The following is a 24079-nucleotide window of genomic DNA, read 5'->3' as shown; positions in this document are numbered from 1 at the left end:
TGAAGCACTTCTCATTTTGGGGGAAATTAAACCTCGAGCTGTGTTATGGATTTATAACCACATGTAAAGATACAGCACATAAAAATATTGTCATTACCAAAATATGCAAATATTCCAAGTATTCAGTGCGTGAGAAAAGCATATTTATTTCTCTGGTCTTACAAGCTATTTGCAAACTAATGAAAATTCACTTTTCTGCATTATATCATCATGGAACATGCAAAGAGCAATTTGTACTCCAACAGAACTGCCATGCAGTTAAGATTTAGGGGTGTCATTTACCAGCCCAGATGAAAGCCCTCTTGCTTTGCACTAGAGGAAGGCAATCGAGCAGCAAAGTCAGGTTCATCACACTCCTATTCTGCCTACTGAAGTGAGGGGGAAAACATCCCTCCTCCCTGCCATGCACAGATTCCAGCCAGTTTGAGGATAAATAGCTTAATGGAGTGCTGAACCCGCATCTCCGACCTCTGGTGCCTGCCGTGTGCCCTCCCAGTGACAGCTTGTGTATCCATATTGATTAATAAAGCTTTAAGGACATAACTTCACCTTTATCTAACATCGAACCTAAACATTCTCTGCCTTACAAGGCTGTAATTTATTTAAATTTCTCTGTGAAGTATGGCACCATAAAAGCCGCAAAGGCTGAAGGCCCATCTGCGGAGGCAGTGGGGTGTGCAGAACGCGGAGGTCAACAGTGTGCCATGGCAGCCATTGAGGGCCCATAGCTGGCTTTTGGGGAGCAACCACAGGTTCCCCACAGCAAAGTGGTGGGAAGGAATTTCTGCCCCACAGAACCATCATGTGACCTTAACACTACCCAGCCTTGTGTCGGTATCCCTGTTTAGGGATGATGAGCCCTTCATTTTGCTGCAAACGCGTTGGTCAGGTCTTGAATCACCTTCATGGGAAGGAGAGGCTGGGGCAAGCCTTGCGTTGCCAGAGCCTTTTAACAAGGCATCTTTTGTCACAATTAATAACAGAAAGAAATAAAGAGGGCAGCACTGTTTTCTGCCATTAAAACAGCATCAGCATCTACAAAACTACAATATCGTGCTGGCATTTGCAGTGGGTGAAATCCTCACGCCTATCACAAGCACAGAGGCAGTAACTGCCCTCCACAGTGCTCCGGCTGCTGGAAAGCAGCATTTGTCACACAGCCACAGGCTGCTCCGCTCCTTGGGGTCCTGAGGCAAAGCTGTCTGGCTTCACAGACGTTAATTATTTGCGTCTTCTGTTAATTAGCTGTCTGTGTCCGTCATGGTGGAGCAGTGACAGCCTGGGAGCCGGGCGCAGCCCGCGGGCTTTATCCCCATCCCCTCTGCTCCATTCCGACCAGAACATTTCATTTCAGTCACGGTGCCAGAGGCCAGGGCCTGGAGGACCTTTGAAATTAAACACGTATCAAGTACAGTGGGGAGAGAGGGGAGGGGGAGAAGGGGGCAATCCAGCTCCTCAAGCATGCAAGTTGTGAGCTTCCACTATATTTATTCAGCCAGCCACACATCACATCCTGGCTGTCCGAGGGAACCTTGCTGATGGAAATTTCCACCTCGCGTTGGTTGGTGTTCTGCTCTTTGTTATTGCTTTGCTACCTTCAAGATGTCGTAAATAATTGAATTTTTACAGTAAGAAGGTGTTAGATGGATATTTTTTGTTGGTGTAGAAAGAGAAATGAATCCCCGATTTGCTAAGCTCAGAACCGCAGCATCCCAGACTAACTCCTGCCTGATGTCTGCAGGGGCAGGGAAGAAAAAGTTCTTCATTCACCAAAGACTCAGTAATAGAAGACACATCACATAGTTCTCAACAGAAGAGATTTATCACTGAACACATTTCCTAGCTGCATTAGCTCAGAACCATATTTCTTTTGTCAAGATGAGAAACAAAAAGAAGTGGTTTGGAATTGCAACAAAACAGTAAAAAACGAAATCCCAGAGAATAATTAATTCAGTCCTTTCCACCTGCAAATTACCTATGGACAGGTTGAGCTCTTACCCAAATGTTGCACAGCCATTGTTCAAACACTACCAAATGATTTTCACAAATGCTTCTCGCTCTGTAATTTCCTGGTGACCGAGTCACTGTGCATGTCTGACATTTGAAATTCAAATTTCAGCCTTTTCTGACTGGCTGCACAGATTGCAGGAGCAGACCTGCTGGCTGGGCAGAACTCTGACTTCTGTTGCTCTGATGCCACAGCTGTGCTGTCTCACTCAGCCCCCCCAAGCTGGCTCTGCAGCCTTTGCCACCCGCTTCTCCAGCCAACATCCCTGAGCCTTCTCCCACCTGCACAAACAGCTGCCCAACAACACCACTCAGAGCGACCAGATCTGCATGTGATGTGATCCCACTGGTCATGCTGCCATCACCATCACCTCTAAAGCTTCTCTTTCGCCTGAGCTTTCCCATCTGATTCTTGTTTCTGCATTAGCACATGAGTTTCTTGGGGTAGAGGTTGTGCTCCTTCTGGGTGTAAGTCCTGTGTGCAATTGCAGTGACATCAGAGAGTACTTTCTCCAGTCATTTGCCAGTACGTTCAGCAAGAAACAAACACCAAGTGCACACAAACACACCAAGCATGCTTAAGGCTTCAGATGAATGTTCATAGCAATGGGATTTTTGCATTTCTCAGCCCCTTCTCCATTCATTGGCACAGAAACAACACTGGGAGCAGGAGCACTCACTGCAGAACCACCAGCAGATGCTCTGTGATGGATGAGCAGTGCAGGGCTGTACACTGCCAGCACAGCTCCCACACCTCTGTTTCCCCTTCTCTCCAGTTTGGTGCACCTCTGAAATATTTAGTTGGACCATTGCACTTCAGAGAGGAAAAACTCAAATGAAATACGCAAAAGATTTTCAAAGATGCAAAAATAAGAGTTTTGTATGAAAGCACCAAAGGTTTGAGCACTAACTGAAAAAAGCCCCAAGAAACACCAAGTGGGTATCATGTTTAGAGTTCTTAGGAAGGAAATCAGTGTGATGCTGCACTTCTATACACTTCTCCAATTTAGTCAGTTCTGGCCATAAATTGTTCTTTTTTTTTATGAGTAAGACTTCTGTTTCTGCTGGGCCTAAAATGTCCCCTTTCCCACAGCTTGTCTTCTGACCTCTCCCCACAGTTCTCTGCTCTGCCATCTAACACTATGCAGTATATGCCCTGTGATGTTCCCTGCAGACCAGAGCAATTTAGAGGCTCACTGATTCAAATTCTTAACTCTTGGAGCAGTAGAAAACACACTGGAAGACCCTCTATGTGAGCACATCTCCAATGCCTTCACTGCAGCTGTGCTGTCAGTGTCCAGTGCTGGTGAAGGGCAGTGGGTTGGCAGAACTTGCAGGACAGCGGGTTCCTATCACTCTCTGAATGAGCCCACTGTCAGATGGAGCTCACATCCCCCTGGGGGCAGATCTGTCCAAACCAGGTTCATTGCCAGAGAATATTAGCACAGCTGAGAAGACAGTTTGGATGGCACAACTGTCTTGGCACTTGTCCTGGCAGGCACTGAGGGCATTCAGCCAGCCTAATGCCAGTACCATACATTAAGTATGTTAATGGATTCTGTTGGCTGTGATGATCTCTTAATTTTTAATAGTTGTTTCTGGGTTGGTTTTTTTTTTTTTTTTTGTGGTTTTTTTTTTGTTGTTGTTGTTTTGTTTGTTTGTTTGTTTGTTTTTTGTTTCTTTTTTGACCATCAGCTGTCATCAACAAAAGAAAATGTAACTGTACAACATACCTGAGGTTGTTTGATTTTGTGGACAGAGCTGTCAACAGCAATGAAAAAAATACTCCTGTCATAGAATTAGAAAATTGTGCCCCAGGAAACAAATCCTTTAAAGACCATAATAACCATTACCAAACTTCTACTTTGGGCTCAGTGCTTATTCATTTCAGGTGGGAGTAAAGGTGAAGGAGAGTGAAAGTAATGAGGAAGCACATGAAGTACCCGCTGCGTGTGTTCATCTTGCATGGAATGACAAGCAAATAGCAAAGGGATGCTCAGCTTTGGGAAGAGCTGGGGGCCCCAAGGGTTAAGTCCAGGCAGGCGCAGGTGCAGGCAATGTTTGTGTGACATCTGAACGCAAAGTGAAAAATCACCTCTTGCAGGGAAGCTCAGCTGTGCGAACCAATTTAAGCTCTGTGTAAGAAACGGAGAGCGAAACCAACACAATAAAATATGGTGCAGTGAAACTGGCTGTGATAGCACACGGTCATTTTGCATATTGGGTTCTGCAGGCACTCATAGGGCTAGCGAGGATGTGCAGTTTGAGGACCTGGTAAGAACGGTTTCCCAAGCTTGATAGCTGCCAAGTGACCAGCTGGATGTAGCCCCCATGATACTCTACTGCCTTTGAGGTGACTTTCTCCCTGTGTGGAAATATTTACAGCATTGTGGTGCTATGTGACAGCATTGTTTTTACTCTGAGTGACCCTAGAGCATCTGAAATAGAAAAACAAGGAGCACCTCCACTTCCTAGCAAACACGTCGCTGATCCAGGGCAGGAGAGGAAATTAAAAAATTCACTTGTCATCTTCCAAGCGTGACGTGACCTCTGTGCCATAGGAAGAAATCTGCCCTGTAAGGTTAAGTCACTACTTAACTGCTTAATGTCAATCTGACTGGCATTAAGCAGATTGATGGGGAGATTCAATTTATTCATGTTTAAATAGGAACCCAAACAACTTAATATTCCTTCTTGACTTAATCTGCTGCCAGGCTGGGTATCCAATTCAGTGTGTTTACGTGTCCATTTGTTTATTTATGCCTCTTAAAACCACGTGACCTGCAGGTTCCTATGGGAGTGGATGCTGTGTAACTGTGCTGTAGTCACCATGGATGAAACCTGTGCAGAGATTATCCTTCACAAACAGCCATCTGCATTGGCTGTGCTGACTCCAATAGTAATTTTTAAGCATAGGCTCTTGTGGATTATCTGCTTATTTCAGTGAATACAGATCAACTTGCAGTTCAAATTAAGATACAATAATTTCCAGATCTGGAAAGTATACAGTTATTAATGGGGAAAAATGGTATTAAGGTGGCATACAGGTTGCAGAGTTTAGTCAGCAATTTGAATAGTGAAGAACATTGGAACTGGGAATCTTCTACACTTTAAGAAGGCAGAAAATGTAGATCTTAGATGGCTGTCATTAAATGTGACTCAAACTGCTCTAATCTGCTCCCATGAAATCGTCATCTAAGCTACAACACGTTAAGTATACCTAAGAAATAAAGCTGATTTAATACCTTTTTGTACAGCTGTACTCCCAAAACAAAGAGCAGCCTGTTGCCACTTCACTGTTGTTCCTTTGATCTACTTTGGTGCAGGTAGAGAAGAGCAGAGGGAACTGTCAAGGCCCCAGTGACAATTTGTTTGTTGTGTTGATTAGCATCATAATTAAAGCCTTGCTGCTGTGCGATGTGATATGCCTTTGCAGACCAGTTTTTCTACTGATGGTGCTTCTTCTTCTCCTAACGATCCGGGTGGGATTTGCAGCAACTTGCGCAGGAGCCCGGGTTGCTTGGGTTTCCATGAGGCAGCTGTTTGTGGATAGCTTCTGGAAGCCCCTATTTACTGCAGCCTAATGAGAGATTTTGTTTGTTTGTTTGCACAGTACAAACAGATGTTAAGGCTGGGGCCCTTCTAGTCACAAAAATCAAATGAACTCAGCCTTCTGTGCTACTCTCCGCAGGCTGCAAAATCCCCTTTCCTCTGGTTTTAAACTTAAATAAAGAAGAAAACCAGGCATGCTGCTTGCCAAGCAGTCTCATTGTAAAGCCTTTGCTCTGTGATGCAGTTACACTGCATGAAGCCAAATGTTTGAAAGCCATCAGTGGCTTTAGGGTATTTTTCTTGATGTATTAGGGTATTTTTCTTGATTCTAGGGGCCTCTTGTCCCCCTCTATCCCTCACACACAGACACCCTTGGTATCACCTAAACCCTCCCTGCCTTTTCTGATCATCTTGAACATGAATGCTATCGTGCTGTGGATGTGAACATTTGCAGAAAGTGCAGGCTTTATTCTAACCGTGGAACAGTTCTTTAAAACAACTGTGTAATGTTATCAGGGGCAGATCTGAAGGGGTTGCTGGTAGGGTCCTGAGGTCCTGCTAAGTCCTAATATGGCCCTGGCTGCCCTCACCTGGGTCTCCTCCCACTCCCATGGAGCCCATTTAAGCTTAAGTGAAGTTTTTCAGCCCTTTTTTGAGCTGTGTTGGAGGAGCACAAGCCTGGCTGTGACCTCACTGACCCATAAGCTGAGCTATCTGCCTGACTGTGGGCATGTTCTCCATGGATCATCCTGGTAGCACAGACACCTGGCTGAAGCTGACCGCCACCTTTAGGACTTTTTAGTTCAGGTACAGAAAGGCAAGCCCTGATTGCTGAGTCCCTGATCTTTTGGTTCAGCTGGCCCCATCTCCATTGTGGCTGCTCTGCTAAAGGTAGGATCAACTAAATCCTGTTTCTCCATGGCAAATGTTTTTCTCACCTGTTCTTTATACCCTATGCAGTAGTTTTGCTATTCTCACTGTAGAAATGAGGTTTTGAGGATGCATTTGTGACTACTGAGCAGACATTGGAGATGTGATGGATTTCAGTCAAGCTTGTGACTAGCAGTGTCTTCAGTGAGACTTATACTGATGTATTTTCACTAAGATGTAGTTGTCATGCCGATGATTTGGCAAGGTAAATACGCTATTAAAATCTGGCTTTGATGATGAGTTTTGCTATGATCATTTCTATTATCCTTGATGATGATGAGCTTTGCTATGCTCATTCCTGCTCTGGCTTTTTTTTTAACTTTATGGAACTACATGACCTCCTCTGAATCACAGATGAGCCTAATGGTGACATGGTTGTAAGCTCCATATCCTGATACAGGGTGAGGCCAAGGTTCTCAATGAGTATAATTGCATAATTTGCCCTTTCACCATGTTTCATTGTACTCATGAGGGCACTCTGGAGGCTGAGAGCATTAATGGGAGGTCAGTAACTCCATTTTGGATGGCTCGGTGTCTGATCTTGGCTGCACTGATGAGGAAGCACAGCAAATCTTGTGGGTTGAATGTCATTACTTCTCCTTGACACCAGCATAGCAGAATTGGAATGTAGCCTTTGGAGCAGTTTCACCTCCTATGATCAAATAAACAAGATCTAACAAATGGGACCCTGTTTGTCAGAATTATGTCCATTGACCCTCCTATGGTATTTTTAGCTAGTTAAATGCCTCCAGTGTTATGCTATTTTCCATCTTAATGTGTGTCACAGGACTGGCTGGTCAGAAAGCAAAACAAAAAGGCCTCACATCAAACTCGCATGTAGCCATTGAGATATGAATGGCAGCTAGCAGAGAAGCTGTACTTCTGGTTCATGACTGTCAAATGTGCTTGGAGTTACAAGAAAAGTAGCTTCCAGCTCTCCTGATATAGGAGGACAGAAATAAGTACAAGTAGCCCTTTTCCTGGTGCATCAAAGTTTGATGGCCCTTGCCCAGGGGGAAAAATTATTGGATGAATGTAGAGAGAGACAAAAAAATGTGGTGAGCAGGGTAACTTCCATCATTTATGATGCTACAGACCTAGATGAGTGTGTTTCTTCTGAAAAGAAGATATGTTCTTGACCAGCACTTGTTAGAAGACTGAGTTGCAGCAATCCCTGGTGTTGGCTCCACTGCCTGTGGAGTGCAAGGCAGTTGAACTGAATGATTCTGATGAAATACTCTGGAGACTGTAGCACCTCTAATTCTACAGAAACTATAGATGCAGTTCATAATGAATCAGGACATGAAATGCAATAAAAGCCCAGCAGACTGTGCTATCAGCCAAGGAAATTGCCATCAGTTCTGAGAGAACTTAGTTTTCCTGATAAGGAAAAACGTGTGTGCCTTCAGCTTGTTTTCTCTTGTTACTGAGCATGAATACGCCTTCGAGAGGAGATACAGCATCTGGATGTTTATTTCTTGCCCTGCTGTTAGCCTGTGAAGCTGCCTCATGTATAAGAATACTGGGGGAAATTAGAAAGAGAAAATATTTGAAACCTCTTTCAACTCCTGCTGCATGCTTCATCCACAGTCTGAGCTCATTTGTTGTGTCAGTCTACGTGTGGGAGACAGCATCTCATCAAAGTGAACCATATGGGGAGGTGGAATAGATAAGAGCCAGTCTGAAGCAGAGGTGCAGGGAGATAACTTGAGTAAAGCTCATCTAATTTCAGGGCCTTAAGTTTGGCAGTGAAGTTAACCTAGATGAAGAACAGAAAAGTGGAGTTCTATCACCAAATCTCACCTAACAGGGGTGAAGAATGCAATTCTGGCCCTAAATTTAATGAAATTTGGCCTCTGGGAGAGAGAAAAGATGGACATCAGACGCCAGTTAAATGTCTTTGAAGATGAGGAATGTCTTTACTGAAATTACAGTCTAACCGTCCTGTTTTGTGCAGCTTCTGGGATAACTGCTTTCTTGCTTGGCTCTGTTCTGTGGCTGAGAGCTGCCTGAAACTGGCATGTATAAGCATCAGACTCCTACATGTAGAAAAGAGCAAATTAACACAAATGGATTTTACAATCATTACCATTTCGAATTGCCTTTATAGTATTTTAGAAGAATACCAGCTCACAGACATGTTTGAAATGTGGTTGAAGGAAAGCTGGAGATTGTGCAGCAGTATTTAAGAGATTTACCATGGGATCTAATTAGGGACCTTATTTTTTTGCCTATTTAAGTAAAACTGTATTGATTTCAAGGTTGTGTAGTGATGTAGAGGTGGAGGGAGGCATTTCAACACAGCCAGGCTTTGTAACATTGGCTGACACAAACAGGCTGCTCACATCTGGAGCTTGCTGGTGCCCCAGTGATACCCCAGGAGCCCCACTAAAAGCTGAAGTTAAGCATGTATGAATGTATCTGCTGAATATGAACCTTGGACTTCAATCCTGGCATCTAAAAGTTGCTTTTTTAGGAGTTTCTCAGGACACAGGTCTGCTGTTGTATTTTTATAACAATGGTTTGTGTGTTTTGGCAGTTAAGGTAAATTACATCATTTGACTCAGATTTTTATTTACCTCATTTCCTATTCTAAAAATATACCAAAGATGACTATTCAACATATAAGGCACACTTGAGATGAGTCTGAAATCAGATATAGGAAGGCCAGCAAGCCCTTGTCCTCCCCTTCATTAAAAACACACGCTCCAAGCTGTACAAAGAGATGATGCCTTGTGAAAGGCTGTGATGAGGCACAGACCCCAGGCTGCTCTGGGAAGCAAAGGAAGGAAGAGAGAAAGCAGGAAAGAGAGGAGGGACTACAGCTTCCTTTTCTCCTGGAGGAAGGCTCTGTTCATGAGATCACCCCACAGAGCTCTACAGGCTGTGAGCTATATCAGACCTCATGCAGCAAAATCAGTGTAACCACATGAGAAGCTGCTTTGCATGGACACAGGAGGAATGCTTGTTGTCAAGGTATTTCTGTCCAGCTCAGCTGAGGTGTTCTGAAAGGGGAGAACTTATAGCTGAGGAACCATTTCACACAGGAGCATCCCAGTTGTTTCTCAGGACCAAGCACCCTTTACGTGTAAGACTGCCTGGCACATTCTGGTTTGTTTGACACCCAGCAGCTGACTTGTGGCACCTCTAGAGCTGATGTGAGCCAACTGTAGGGGTTTGGCATTAACTGTGGTCCATCTTAGATTGTTTCTGACATACTGAATGCCCACACTGCAAAGGTTTAGGCACGTCTCTGAACCTCCACCACCTGCTTGCAAAATGACTCTGAATCACCTTCAAGTGGTTTACCATTGCTCTTTTCTAGAGCTTCCTGTTCCAGCACCAAATCAGCCAGCTTGGCAACAAAAGCTTTTTGAGCTAAGCTGTCTGACTTCGCTCTGTTCTGCCAGCAGAATTGCAGGGAAGGAACCTCCAGCCATGTCAAGTGGTTTATTGCTGGGGAGATCATCTTTTTCTTCCTCTTGAAGAACCTGAAAAAGGAGTTTTGGCCTCAGCCTGAACTTCAGCTTTTACCCAAAGCCTGGGCAGGTGCAACTGGCTCAGCTGGATGAAGAGCAGCTGTGCAGAGGGCATGAAATACAGCCTGAAGTCTGCCCTGCCATTGCTCCAGGGATGCTCATGTTAGGATCAGGGTATAATGTCAGTGACAGACTCCACAAATAGTCTGTGTCTTTTGTGGTGTCTCCCAAAATAATGCTGCAATGAGTTAGACTACAAGTCCATTTAGCCTGGCATAGCGCTCTTAATCCTGAATAATAAATGTTACTTGCTCTGGCAGTTTGTACAGATTAACATCCCTGACAGATCTCAGAAGAGAGGCAAAGTACATTTTAAAACATTAATACTCCTCTGCTATAAAAGGATTCTGCAAAAAGCTGTGGTCAGTGCCACAGTCTGCCTTCCAAATTAGGAAAGAAACACAAATTGAGTAATTTTTTTCCTGAGATCTGTAACCCAATCTACTTTAGATATTTAACTCATAGACTTTAGATACTTAGATACTGATACCCAAAATTATAATGTTCTGGTGGTAGGAATTCAGGGTTTTGTTACAGGCTGCCCAACCTCTAGGGATCAAGTGCAAAGCCAGGTGGGGCTGCATGGCTGAAGAGCTTCTCCCTGCCAGCCTTCATCACACCAGGTCGTCTCTGCTGTCATGCTATTACTTGCTTTCTGCTTATGCTTGTTTGTCTCCTGCAAGCCTTTGATTTCATTATAATACAGCTATAAAGCAGATAAATAGCATTTATTCCACCTACTATAAGTATTGTCTGACCTTCTTTCTTCGAAGGGAGCTCGCTACTGTCCCCAGATGTTGATTTAGGATTATTTGTGGAAGGCAAATGGATGCATACATCACATCAAAATATCAATGTAATTTCCCCTGATGAAGCACTGCATGTGGAAAGGTGGGTGTGCTAAACTCCAGCGGCTGAAATAAACAGTGTTAGAACTCCTTGAGAATGATCTTTTTAGGGACACTGTACAAGCAGTGGTTGTCCATGTTCGCCAGTATGGAGCCCACTGGGGCTGGTGGTTTTCTGGAAATTGGGTTGGGGTGAGACTGCTGATATAGTGGTGAATGTGGAAGTGCAGGGTATAAGGAAGAAGAAAGCTTTGGATGATGATGTGTAACCAAGTTGTTTGCGTACCATCTCAGCTCATGGCTGCTTGGAGAGGGAAAGTTGAGTGTTTCCACATTCATGGCAACAGGAAATGCATCTTGGAGCATTTCTGGGTCCTCAAAGCAGGACCCTGGAGGAAGAGAAGGAATTAAAAGCCAGGGAAAGCAGATGGTGGTAAGAACAAGACAAGGAAACCTTTGGGTGTACGAGGAACTGAGAAGAGAATGAGTTGATTGAGCAGCACCAGTGTGACTGGTGCAGGATGTACCAGGAGAGCATGAGCAGATCACTACAGATCTGGAATGGATGTAGTAAAGCTGGGGAGGACTCTGTGTGTACTCTGTTTAGATGGGAATATATGCAAAAGCTATAAGCCACATGAGCTGTGTTTTGTTTTTTCATCCTCTGTAGCGAGGCACCAAGTAGTTGGTTACTGCAGTCTCTAAGTGTGACCAGTGGGAAGCTGGGACTTATCACTGTTGTTTTGTACTAGAGGTGAATTCTAAGGTGAAATTGGCCAGATTTCCCTAGGAGCATCCTGAGGTCCTCTTCATTTTGTCTCAATGAACTCGTGGTGATTTGTGATGTTTCTGGCAAAACAGTTGCATGCTCCTTTGTGATCAAATATTGGTGTTAATTCTTCGCCAAAAATGTTACTCTTTAGCTGCTCTTTATGCTGCAGTGGTTTCTTTTGTGGAATAGGTGGGACTCTGAATCATGCTGCGGTGCTCCTCCTTTCCTAGGCAAAGTCTGCTTTCTGGTCTATTAGCCAGCCCTACAGGTTATCCAACAACCCTCAGCATCCAGGCTGCTATTCATTACTGCACTTTGGGCAGCAAATTTCCATTGGGTGATGAGAAGCTGTATCACTAGCACAGTGTGGCATGTCTCATTGTCTCGCACCGCCAGGATGACAAAGGGCCCTACTGAACCGATACGGCTGGATTTTAGCAAATCCCATTGTCCTTCAGAAAGCCGTGCAGCCAAGAAGTGGCAGGTCTGCTGGAAAAGGGGTACGGCGGCGGGGCGAGGGGTGACCCCTAGGGGCTGAGAGCGGGGCCGTGCCTGGGGGCGGCGGGGCTTTGTGCGGGCGGGGCCGTAACCATGACCTGAGCATCGGCTGCGGCTCCGGGCCGGATCCGGCCCCCTCCAACACCCACCCACCCCGCGGCGGGGGCGGAGGGCTCGGCGCTAAGCCCGGCCCCCGGTAGCAGTCGCCGCAGGGAGGGAGGGCGGCCCGGCCGTGGATGCGAGGGGAGCGGCGGAGCCGGGCTGGGCTCCTCCGGCCGCCCCCGTGCGCTGAGCCCCGCCGGAGCCAAGGTAAGGGCGGGCGGCGAGCGGGGCGGTGGGTGTCCAGCGGAGACCATCGGAGCGGAGCTGAGGCGGCGGTTGCACGGGGCGCGGTGCGGAGCGATGCCACCGCGGGGCTGCGGATCCCCGTGCTTGGGGCTGCCCCACGGCCACGCCCGGTCGGAGCGGGGCAAGAGATGCGGGAAGGCGTCGCTAAACGGCGGTCCCTCCCGCAGCCGGAGTTCGGCGTTGCGTGGAGCGTTGGATCCCGGTGGGGTACGGATCCCGGCGGTGATGGGTCGAGGGATGCACATCTGGAAGGGCTCGGGAGAATTGGCTTCCTCACCGGGAATGATGAAAAATCTAGTGTCGCTGCCGTAATTTCACTCTCGGCTTAGCTGTTAGCAAATATTTACTCACTGCCAGACAATGAGTGCCGTTTGTTAGCTTGTGGTCTGAGGAATATTCCCACGCTAACTTACTGCGGAGCGGGATGGGACACGCTGCGCTGTCACTCTGCATTGCCCCGTGCCTGCCCTTCCTTTTAAGAGAAAAGGAGTCGCAGCTTTGTGTTTATGCCCGGCACATGGCTCGTCAGCCTGTGTAAGGGCACGTTTGGACAGAAATACGTTCCTGCCATTGGCTTCCTTTGCTTGTGTTACCCGTGGCTGCCTTCCTGGCTTCCCCTGCTTCCTCCCCTCTCCTAGAATAGCCCCTTTCCCTGTATTGTTCTTGGTGCGCTTCCTCTTGCCTTGCTCTTCCTCTAGCCCTCACTGCAGGTTCTCAGCACAGAAGCCCTGCTGGCATGTGCTGTCACCTTCCCCATCAGTCTCCGTCCCCCCCTCCCCCCCAGAGAGTTTTAAAGTCTAGAGCTTCCTACTTGAGTAAATCCTTCTTCCTCTGTGGAAAGTGCAGCAGCCTTGATTCAATTTGACTCCAATTGCCTATGAAGAGGTTTAAACTGTGTTGAAATCAACTTCATTTTGAAGCTGCTGTGCGGTCAGGAGGAGATTACTGGTGGCCTCTGCAGTGCCTTGGGTCAGTTTATGTAACGCAGTGTCTTTGTAAACTGGGCTTCCTAACTCCACTATTAATGATGTGTAATAACTTAAGGCTTTAATTTTGACCACACTGCTTCATGGGTGATGGGGTGCTCTGCAGCTGTGTTAAATGTAGCTGGAAACTTAGATCAAATGCCTTATTCTTGGAGGGGGCAAAGTCAATGCCCCTTTTGGGACTGGAGGAGATGTAGAGGGAAGCCAGGTCAGGAACTTATGTCTGAAATTGTCCCATCTGCAGCTCCTGAAGCATGCTGGTTGGATCTCGTGCCCATTCGGATGGGTTTGTGTGTCTGTACTGACCCACAGGCAGCTTCCATCTGCAGGACTACTTGACTTTTCCCAGGGCATCATCCTATAAACAAAGAGCAGCTGAGCTGCTGTAACTTTTGCAGGATTCCCAACAGTGATGCAAGTCCAACCTTTAATGGGTTTTCATGGAGCTGTAACAGGTAAGACCTTAGAGCAGCTAGAGAGCTGCTCTGCATCCTGCGGAGGACTGCAGTGCTGTGTTTGTGCCTGGATCATGCAGACAGGGAATGAATGCATCCAGTTCTTGCCTGTTCTCATCTGTGTTCTTTCTTCATCTCTTTCTTGAGTTATGCTGCTCTTTACTTAAAAAAAGCTTATCCTACAGGAGTTAGCAATGCTTGCCTTCAAGATTTATATTCCCTGCAACTGAGTGAGCTTCAGCGGTTGGTCTGTTCTATGCCAAAACTTGTCTTACTGATTTCCTTGGACTTTCATGGGTGCACCTGTGCCAGGCTTGATCTCTTTAGTTTGCTTCTGATGTATGGAACACATAAAAAAAAAAAAAAAAAAAAAAATTACTAAGAAAGTGCACTTCAGTCCATTAGATATTTAAAATGTCATCGTAGTCAAAAGGCAGCAATTGTACAGAAACCTTTCAATCCATTAAGCCCTGGAATGCCATAAATTTGAAAACACAGCAGGAAAAATGAATTCCTGAGGTCTAACATGCAGGTGAATGCTTTTCTGTGCTTTGCTGGGGATGCTGGCTTTGTGCTCACTGCAGCTGGGGTATTTTCTGGCTGGTGAAGTGAAATTGCTGCCTTGTTCCCTGGAGCAGGGTGGTGAATGCATCTCATCTCTAGAAACTGCTCTTTGTAGATCTGTGCTGTGACACATTCTGTAACTTATTTTCCTGATGCCCATCCACATCTGCAAGTCTGCCCTTAGTTTCTGGTAATTAAAGCAGCAGAAGGGGCTGAAGGGAGGCCTACTGCAGGGCTTGTATAATTTTTAAGGATCTCGTGTCCACTATCCTATTTTCTCCCTGTGTTCCTTAGCACATCGTGGAGGGTGGGGAGGAGGGAAGGGAGTGCGAGGAAGTGGGTGAATGCAGTCCTCTGCAATCTAGGGGCTCTGTTGGTGACTCTTGCATCTTCCAATGGGGATGGTGGGCCAACGTGTCAGATGTATTTGCAAGCAAGTGATGGTATAAACTAAAGCTGGGAGATGAACAGGTTAGGAGGTTAATGAGATGTCTGAACTAAATTGATTTTCCATACAAATTGGCTGCAGTGTGTTTTGTTTGCTTTCTGCCTTTCTCTTGGATGCTGCGTTGCAGCAGCTACGTGAATGTAATGAGCAGTAAAAGGGATGGGGAGTTGTGGTTAAATGGGAAATGTGTTTGGGAAACCTTGTTCTTAGCCCTGCGTGTGCTGCCACACAATTTGGGGCAGAGTAAGGCATCTCTGGCTTAGGACCCTGTGTACCTTGGTCTGGGTCTTGGTGCCATGACCGGCTGAGTATTGTAGAATCCTGGAGTCACAGAACCATAGGAATCATCTAGTTCTGACCCCTTGCCATGGGCAGGGTATATGCAGAGAGCTGCATGTTCTAACTGTCAAGTGAAGCATTTTGTGCCTAGCTTTAATAGCAACCTCTTCTTTAGGCATAGCATTATGCAGCCTAACTAGATATCAGAGGAAGATCAAGCTTTAGCTCACTGTGTCGTGACAGAAGGACTGCTTGAATGGAGGCAGAGGCCTGGCACCTCTGCATTTGCAAATCAGGCATCACATAAACCAGCAATGTGCCATATGCTGCAAGACTGGTCCATACTTGAAACTGTTTGCTGAGAAATATTAAGTCTAGAGCTTAGCACAGTAAGTAGGTCACTGGGCATTGTTGGTAAATGATCTATGGCCTTATTGCATAGATCTCACCATTGGTGTTGTATGACAGTGATTAGTTATAGGAACAATTCCTTGGCTGGCTTAGAGCATGTATGTTTCTTTTTTAAGCAGGCTAAGCAGTTTGCATCCAATAAAACAATGAAAAGCCATTGGCAAATCTGCTATTGTTTGGTTGAAGCCACTTGGAAGCATCAAGCCTTCCTCTTGCACCCAGTCACAATGCATCAATGCTTTCAGCAACTGTTAACCTATAGCACTGAACCACAGGACTGTTACAGAAAGCAGGGGTTTTTGTTTTCTTTTGCTTTTTAAAGCAGCACAACAAACCACCAAAATGTGGGTTCTTCAGAATTGCAGTGATTGCTGGAGAACATAGACTGCACATAGGAGACATGCAAGCTGTAATTTCAGTTAGCCCTTTGGTTTTGTGTAGGCTGCCTACAGAGATATCTTCTGCAAGGTTGGGGAAGGATTTGCTGTTGCGGTGGCTCCTTTGTTTAGAGAATAAACTCTTTGTAGGTCATCTGAAATTAGAGCAGATGAGAGTTTCAGGTTTATAGCAGCTGTCAAGCCAAGGAAGGGGACTTCAGCACAAAGAGAGATGCTGAAGAAGAAACAGTTGTACGGCAGAGATCTTGTGAGTTGTTGGTCAGTTTACCAAACCGTTACAGAAGTGGTTGCCCAAGAGATGGCAAGTTTCTCCAGAACTTCAAATACACAAAACTGTGGCACTGAGGTCCTTCTGTTCCTCTGTTGGTGCCGCTCACTGCCTCCAGTTTGCAGGTGGATTCTCAGTATGCCCTAAGTGCTGGGTGAGGTGTGGCTGGAGATGTGGTCTGGGTGCTGTGCCAGGAGAATCCTTTCAGCCATTGCTTGGCTGGTCTGGAGGGTGTGCATGTGCTCAGTAAGCTGGTATTGATTGGCAGTCATCAGTTCAAATTGTCACAACCTGCCCATACTCTGTTTTACAGAGGCATGTGGGTACCTCAAACCCTTTCTAATATGTCCAAAACATCAAGCCCTACAGCTTTTCTCATGTTAATGTTTGAGCCGTGCTTAATTGCTTTAAAAGAGAGTTCCATGGGTTGGTTGATCTCCCCATAGATGAATGTCTTTCATGTAATTAATCCTTTATTTTTTTCAGGTCCAGGATGTAGGAGAAATGGCTTTAGAAACAAATATGTTTACCTTGCACTTCACTACAAACAACTCCCCTGTTCTTTAAAGCAGAAACAAAGCAAAAAATACGTTGCATTTCCTCCTTCAAAAATAAGACACTTTTCTACATGTTCTGTGGAGCAGGGAAAATATTGTATCATCACAAGCATTCCAAGAGAGAACTTTCATGGCGTTTTGTTCTTGAAAAATCCTGTAAGAAAATCCAATGATAAGACAAAGTCCATGGTGAAATCTTAACCCTCTTGAAAGTAATTGGAATCTTCAGGCCAGGGTTTTGCCTGGAGTTTCACTTAAAAATTTCCTTGAGATACTGTACTGGTGTACTTCAGAGCTGTAGAGTTGCACAGTTGTGCTGAAATGCCAGGTCCTATATGTTCCAGCGTTATTCATAAATGATCATCCAGTTGGTTTTCTTTTTTCCCCTTGGAACGAAGCCCAGTGTGATTAGCAAACAATCTCTCAGTGTATTTTGATTGCTTTTAAATGGGTGGATTAAATGGGCATCAGCAAAGAACTTGTGCATCCTTTTTCCATCTTTCTTAAGAAGCCCTAAGAGAATTAGAGGGAGACATATGACAAGTTTTCTTGGTGCAGAGACTGTTTTCTCTTGTTTAAAGGGAAGAGTCTGTAAGTAATAATAATTACTGGACAATTTGGAAAGTGCATTCATTTGACTCAGCCTGCCCTGGCCCAGAGAACACAGCAGGGTCTATTATTGAGGTAAGAGTTTGAGTGCTTTCGTATGGCAATGCTTGATTTACTCATCTGTTTGTCAGCTGAAGTCTCAGGTAACAGAGAGGTGGAGGGTGATAATGTGATAGAAGGACGTGGGGATGTTTTAGAGCTGGAAGCAGACTCAGCTTGGGGGTAGGGGCCTAGAAAGCCGGGAGGAGGAGGAGAGCATCTTGCCAGGGTCACTGCTCTGGTCCTGGCTGGGCATTGTGCAAAAGGCAGTTGCCATCTGTAATGTAGGCTCAGGCTGAGATCATAGCATGTTGATGGATTTTATGTGACATAATGCCTCTTGAGGTATTGCTCTGCTAAACGCATAGGTTATAGGAGCGTGGTTGCTGCATCAGTCTCAAGAATCCCTCTTGGCTGTTATGGAAAGCAGATGTACATGTTCAGTAGCTGTTGTGCAAGAAAGCTTGGTCTGAATCAAAGCTATAAAGAAAGCAGTTCCTAAAGAAAGGTAAAACATCTGAAATCTCAAAAGATTTAAAAAGAGGATAAGATTGCAGACTATGACATGATCTGTCATGTTGTCTGTCCCCAAAGGCAATAGGGGAGGAAAATGTGTCTGGAGCTGGAAAAGCATCTCCAAAAGTGAGTCCCTAATGTATGGGGATGGCTATGATTGCATGAAAGTTTGGCTGTTTTCTCCTTGCTTTCCCTTGGTTGTAAGACAAATCTCTCCTTGCTCTTTCTATTTAAGTCTAGACTTATGTTCCTAGTTTAGAAAGCAAACTAATAACTGCTCCAGATTGTGGATTCAGCAATTTGAACATATTTAACTCTGACACTGATTTTCCTCTTGTGCCTAATACAAAGGAAATATCTTTATTTGCGGGAATGATGCCTAAACCTGGTTGAAAGCAAACTCAAAATGACCAATGTTTTGCTAATACTCTTTCAATAAAGTGTCTGCGCCACATATGAAAGCCATGTATGGAGAAGGAGTGCGAAACGTGGCAACTCAAAAGATGTGCTGCAGTAGAAGTCTTTCTAACCTTTACCATGTTAGCTGTATAACTTTACCGTAAGAAGAACAGTGGTTTGTAAATGTTTCTTCCTTCCCCCAACATCAAAAATCTTAGAGTTGATAGAATCTAATGCTTCAGCAATTAGAATGCAACTAGCATCTACTGTGAACGTGCTTGTTAATGGGATGGAGATGTGTACATGTTGTGTAGGATCTTCTGGACCGTTCTTTTCTTTGGTCTTCCAAAACAAAAACTTCTGATTTGGGTAATGAACAGAACTTTTCTTCAACTCCTGTTGTCTCCACACTGAAATCCAGTTGCAGCTCTTGATTTAGATGTCTGTGATCTTGTGCAGAGGGAAAAAGCTTGGAGGAGAGACCTTTCCTAATCACTTCTACAGCACAACCTGACTTTGCCTGCATGGGAGTCAGAATTAGGAAGCTCCAGAGGTGTCTGTTTGGCAGCCTTGAGGCTGATGCATTGTCTGGCACTGAGCAATGTTTATGTACTTATCTGTCAGTGTTTCCTAATGGCGACCATGTGAGTCTGCCTCTCTTGGCAAAGGCATAACTCACTTTCCACACTGTAGCAATCATTGCACTTACAAGTAAATCACCATAAGGGTTGCATTTGAGTCTCTGCTAAGCAACAGGGGAATCATCTAATAACAGCTTTCTGTGAAACCGAAGGTGAAAGGAAGTTGAAACCTAATAAGCAAATGGATCTTGGTGAACTTGAGACATTCTGGGGACACCAGCAAACTCAGTGCATGCAGCTGTTCTATGGGCAGTAGCAAGAATCTCATAAGCAGGCTGCTGTCAGAGCTTCCTACTTTGCCACTTGAATTGATTATTATTGGCACAAGGAGAAGAAAACAGGCTTTCTCAACTCCGCCTGATAGCAGATGACGGGAGGAAAGAGGGATGTGTTTGTATGGGCTGGCATCACTGAGCGATTGAAGACCCTGCTTCTCCCTTGCAAATGTTGCTTAACTTTTAAATCGTAGTGTCCACTGGTCTGCTACCACTGTTGTATAGGAAGCCATGCAATGTATGAAGCTGTTTGTTTGGATCACCTTTAAGGATGGGAATTTCTTCATTGTCCTCTCCCAGTCCAAGAGGGAGGTGGGTCTGTGGTAGGTTGAGAAGTACAAAAAATAAACTGTGGGGAAGGAAACCAGCAGCTCCTGCTGTGCTGTCTGCCATATAAGATATGTCTTGATTTATTGCTAAATAAGCAGCTCTCATAACAAAGGTATTTGAAGAAATTTGTAGTAAAAACTATTCAGCTGAAATGAGTTAACCCTGTTTGATTTCACTGAGCTTTCTGACTTGATGGAACTTGGCTGCTAATGTGGTGCTTTCAGTTGAACACTGGGAAGTTGATGTAATTTTAACCCCGTCATTTTTTGTCTGAATCTGTTGTGATGTTTTTGTGTGTTGCTTTTTTTGTTGTTGTTGTTGTTAACCCAGTACAGCTTTGATTCCTGGTAGAAGTAGTGTTCAGCAGCGCATTAACATCTCCTCTTTCAAAAGTTACGCCCTGCCACAGCGTCATATTCTTGTTAGGGCAAGCTGCACTTCTCTGCTTCCTGCCAGAGGAATCCTTCCCTGTAGTTTGTTTTTTTTTATTATTTTTATTTTTTTTGGGGGGGGGGTTGTTGTTCTTTTCTTTTCGTTGTTGCTTTCCAATCTCTCCCACATTGCGTGGATGAAGTCCGGAGCAGGCAGCAGCTGAGAGACGGTATGTTTATTCAAATACATCGGAGTGTCATCTTTGCTTTTGACTAAAAAGTGGCTGCATGGGATTTCAGTGGCACCAGGAATCAGGCTCCCAGTTTGCTCAGCAGTTGTCTCCAGCTCCATCTCTTCTGGTTGTGCTTTGTGGTAGACAGTCTGTCTGGTGCTTCCTCCGCAAAGTGATAATTGTTGTTTTTGCATGCTGGTGTTGTTCTGAAGTCTTGTCCTGCTAAAATGAAGCTTAAGGGAAAAAGGTCAAGAAAAGCAATGGGGTGGGGCTGTGCTGGGAGCAGCAGCCAGAGAAAAACCAAGTACAAAATGAATACAGCAAATGGCAAGCATGGAAATGCTGCAAGGAACAGACTGAGCGACCGTTTGTCGTTAGGAAGCTGTGCCTGGTGATTCCAGGTAAGTGGGATCAGTCTGACTGTGCTCCCAGCCCATCGCTGAGCTGTAGTAGTCCTGCTGAAGGCAGTGTGGGAGCAGGTTGTGGCAGTTTGTCTCAGCAAACAAAGACACTTTGCTGCTCCTTTGCTTTGCAACCTGCTCAGAAGCATGAAAACAGACCTGGAGATGTGATGTGTTTTCTCAGTTGAGACCTGAACTGTGAAAGCTGAATGGAGATGTGCCAGGGATGTGGAGATCAGTAGTTGCAGGCTCAACCCTATGCTTGGACACATACAACATTTAATGTTTTCTTTATTATTTTTAACATGCTTGGTAACTTCTATTGTTGCAATCCATTCTCTTAAATGTTTGGAGCTTGGAGTCCCTGCCTGGTGGCCTTGGTGTTCTGGCTTGTGCCAGAAATCAAAATCTAATCAGAAACAACAGCAGCACGCTTTGCTTACTGCTGGAGCTGCTTGGTGTCAAGATAAGCACGCGTGGGGAGGAAGACAGGAGAACTCCATGTGCCTGGCTGTGTGCTCCTCCTCACCTCTCCAGCAGTAGTGGGGATAAGAGCTTCATTTTATCCATGTGGGTCTGTGACATCAGGCTGCGAAGCAGTGCTCTGCAGAGCCGTCAGATGCAATGTACGTAACAGCAAATGAAGCATTGACAAAAATGAAGTTGCTGGTTTCTTTCTCACAGAAGACATTTGCTTCTTTGAGATCAGGAAGAAGGAGAGATGTAGGAATGTATGAGTGAGGGGTGGAGAAGAGGGCAGATCTGTGCTGTCCCCAGGCACCTTTCCCAGGTCCTGGCCTGGGTGCTGCAGCTTCACCCCCCTGGGCCTCTCCCAGCTCTGGGGGGAGGCTGCGGGGCAGCGGTGCCTCCTTGGGGAGATGGGAGTGGAAACTCCCGCAGTGCAGGAAAAGATGGCTGATAAGGTGCCGGGTGCTGCGCTTCCCATAGCACTGATATCTAATGCTTCTGGAAACGAATGAAAGGCTTTGCAGGAGGGGAGGTTGTTTGGCAAAGAAGTTTGGAGCAGATGAATCAACACCTGGCTGTAGCTTGCACTCTGCCTCTGGGGCACGACAGATGTAAGAGCAGTTTTAGCAGCAGTGCCCATTGCCTTAGGCTGGTGGGCCTTTTTCAGGCCATCCATGGCATTCAGACCCTGTAGGCAAGGCTTCAGAAGGGCACTGCAAAGAAACATAACAGCAATACTTGGTGGGTGCAAACATCAGCATGGGAGAGCTGCTCAGTGCAACATAAGGAGTGCTAATGTAGAAAGCTGAGAAAACGGGTGTTTGCCTGATCTGGATTTGCTCCATGTCAGGGAATTCTGCAGAGAAGTCCCTGGCAGGCACCAGGACATTAGCTGAAAGCAAGCACGAGAATGTCCAAGACTTTGGAGCAGTTGGTGCTTGGGACCAGATGTGGGATCCACGTGTGTGGACTTCTGTGACCCCAGGGGGTTTCTCAGTGTTAGTGTCTCCCTCCTAGGGACTGGCCTGGGATTTGAGCCATACATTTGTCCATGCAATCGAGTACATACATGCCTATCAGTTGTTTTCTTGTGACATATTTGCTTGGTTTTTTATTTTGCTGCATCTCAATTTATTATCCCATATCTTTGTTATGCATGAGGTATGGTATGTGACTCAACTGGAGGGAGGTTCAGAGGTATTTTTTTGGTGGTGCTTTATGCCCTTCTTAAGCACAAAAGGTTTTGAAAGTTTTGTTTGTCCCTTCAGCATGCAATTATTCCAAGCAAGAAATCTCTGAAGCTGTGATGTGTACCTGAGGGTACACAAGATGGGAGCAAAACTTACATTCAAGCCAACCACTGTGCAGTAAGTTCTCAGTGTTGTTATTACAGGTGAGCAATATCACTGTTACTGAGATACCTCCTCTGAAAATGAGGTGGTGATGCTCCTAACCACTGCGCTCCCAGCGTTCCTAACAGGTGCATGTTAAATCGAATTGCATTTGTTTTCATACAAAATAGAGATGCAGAGATTGTTTAAAAATAGTCTATAGCTAGGTTTGAATGGAGACACAGAGATGTGCCTTGCAGGATCTGGGCACAAGCAGCCATGCTCCATGGAGGCCCTGTGCACTCAGCAGAAAGCTGAGAAAACAGGTACATGCCTGATCTGGATTCCCTCTATGTTAGGGAACTCTGCAGAGAATTGTGTTGTACCTTGCTTTTTGGCCTGTAACTGAACTGCAAGCTCTGTGTGCTCAGGTACCTCTAACCATTCGTGCTGCTCAGTACAGGATCTCTTGCAAAGTGGCTAAATCTGCTGTGGATATAAATGGACTCAGAATGGAGTAATAGAACACGCACATTGGTTCATTAATATAAAGCTTAGCCCTTTCATGTTAAGGCTTTTTTTTTTTTTTTAAGTGCTGGAACCTCTTGGCATGGTCACAGCCACCTTTTTTCTCTAAATAACGTTTTAGGATAATCATTGAGTGGGATGACTGTCCCCTGTGAGGGTTTAACAATGTTGGCAAGCAGAGGATAAAATCAGTCATGCTGTGTCTCTGGTTTTAGTGAAAGCAGGGCAGCAAGGTGAGAGCCAGCTGTTCCTTGAGCTCTGCTGTGAGAGCAGAACCCGCACTGATGGAGCTGGGCAGGAATGTGCCAGTATTTACCCAGGTTTTAAAGAGTACATTTAGCAGTGGGATGCATTCTGCATGTTCATCACTCCCTTAGGAAATGAATTGAATATAATGTAGAACTTGAGCAAATATTTGGAAGGCTGATGAGAGACTTTGGAGGAATACGTCCTCCAAATTTTGGGGAGAACAATTAATCATGGTGTAGTTAATTGTCTCATCCTCTAAGCTCCCTCTCAAGCAGCACTGCTGCCTGGGTGGTTACCATAATCCTCTTTATTTCATTTCAGTATGAGTCTGGGTGAGCACCTGATATTCAAAATGGGATTAGGAGAGGAAAAAAATTGCTACTAAAATTGGTAATAACAGAAAGCAAACCTGTCTGACAGCATCTGCCTTATGATCTTCTGGGAGCAGGCTAAAGAATCCTTAATTACCTTTTTTGCAAGGGTGGGGTGCTGTCTCTGAAGAATTAATTTAGGAAGGTTACAGCTGGAATTGCTGCTGCCTGGGTTACAGCAGCCTAATGAATTGTCGTGAATTAGCTCCTCACCTGCAGTGGGCTCTGGGAGGAGGAGTGGGGTGGTGTGAAGGCAGGTTGGAGTAAGTGAGGCTAGGAAGGATTGGGATCCAGACATGAATGGCTCCCTATGTGCCCTGCAAACAGGTCTGGTGACTTTATCTACGGACTGAGAACGTCGGACACTGTACCAAAGCAAAGCGCTCTGCTCCTTAGGTAATGAACCATTATCATTACCATTAGGGGGTCATTTAAATGAGAGGCAATGAGCGCTCTTA

At 45.4% G+C, this 24079-nt stretch overlaps 1 protein-coding gene across 2 annotated transcripts in view; it reads left to right on the top strand.

The window, feature by feature from the left end:
- Positions 1-6229: 6229 nt before the first annotated feature.
- Positions 6230-24079, top strand: part of FRMD4B (FERM domain containing 4B) — a 106044-nt gene continuing 88194 nt past the window's right edge. The window contains exon 1 of one of the 2 annotated variants that reach the window (XM_052679256.1): positions 6230-6450. The gene's annotated coding sequence lies outside the window, so the exon portion shown is untranslated. Of the gene's footprint in view, positions 6451-12352; positions 12456-24079 lie in introns of those variants that run through there. The other variant, XM_052679255.1, reaches the window with a different exon arrangement.

The sequence above is a fragment of the Tympanuchus pallidicinctus genome, unplaced genomic scaffold (genome assembly GCF_026119805.1).
Source record: "Tympanuchus pallidicinctus isolate F22 unplaced genomic scaffold, pur_lepc_1.0 scaffold17, whole genome shotgun sequence".
NCBI classification, from domain to species: domain Eukaryota; kingdom Metazoa; phylum Chordata; class Aves; order Galliformes; family Phasianidae; genus Tympanuchus; species Tympanuchus pallidicinctus.
Note: the sequence above shows the minus strand (reverse complement) of the source record. Positions and strands in the feature narration are given on the sequence as shown.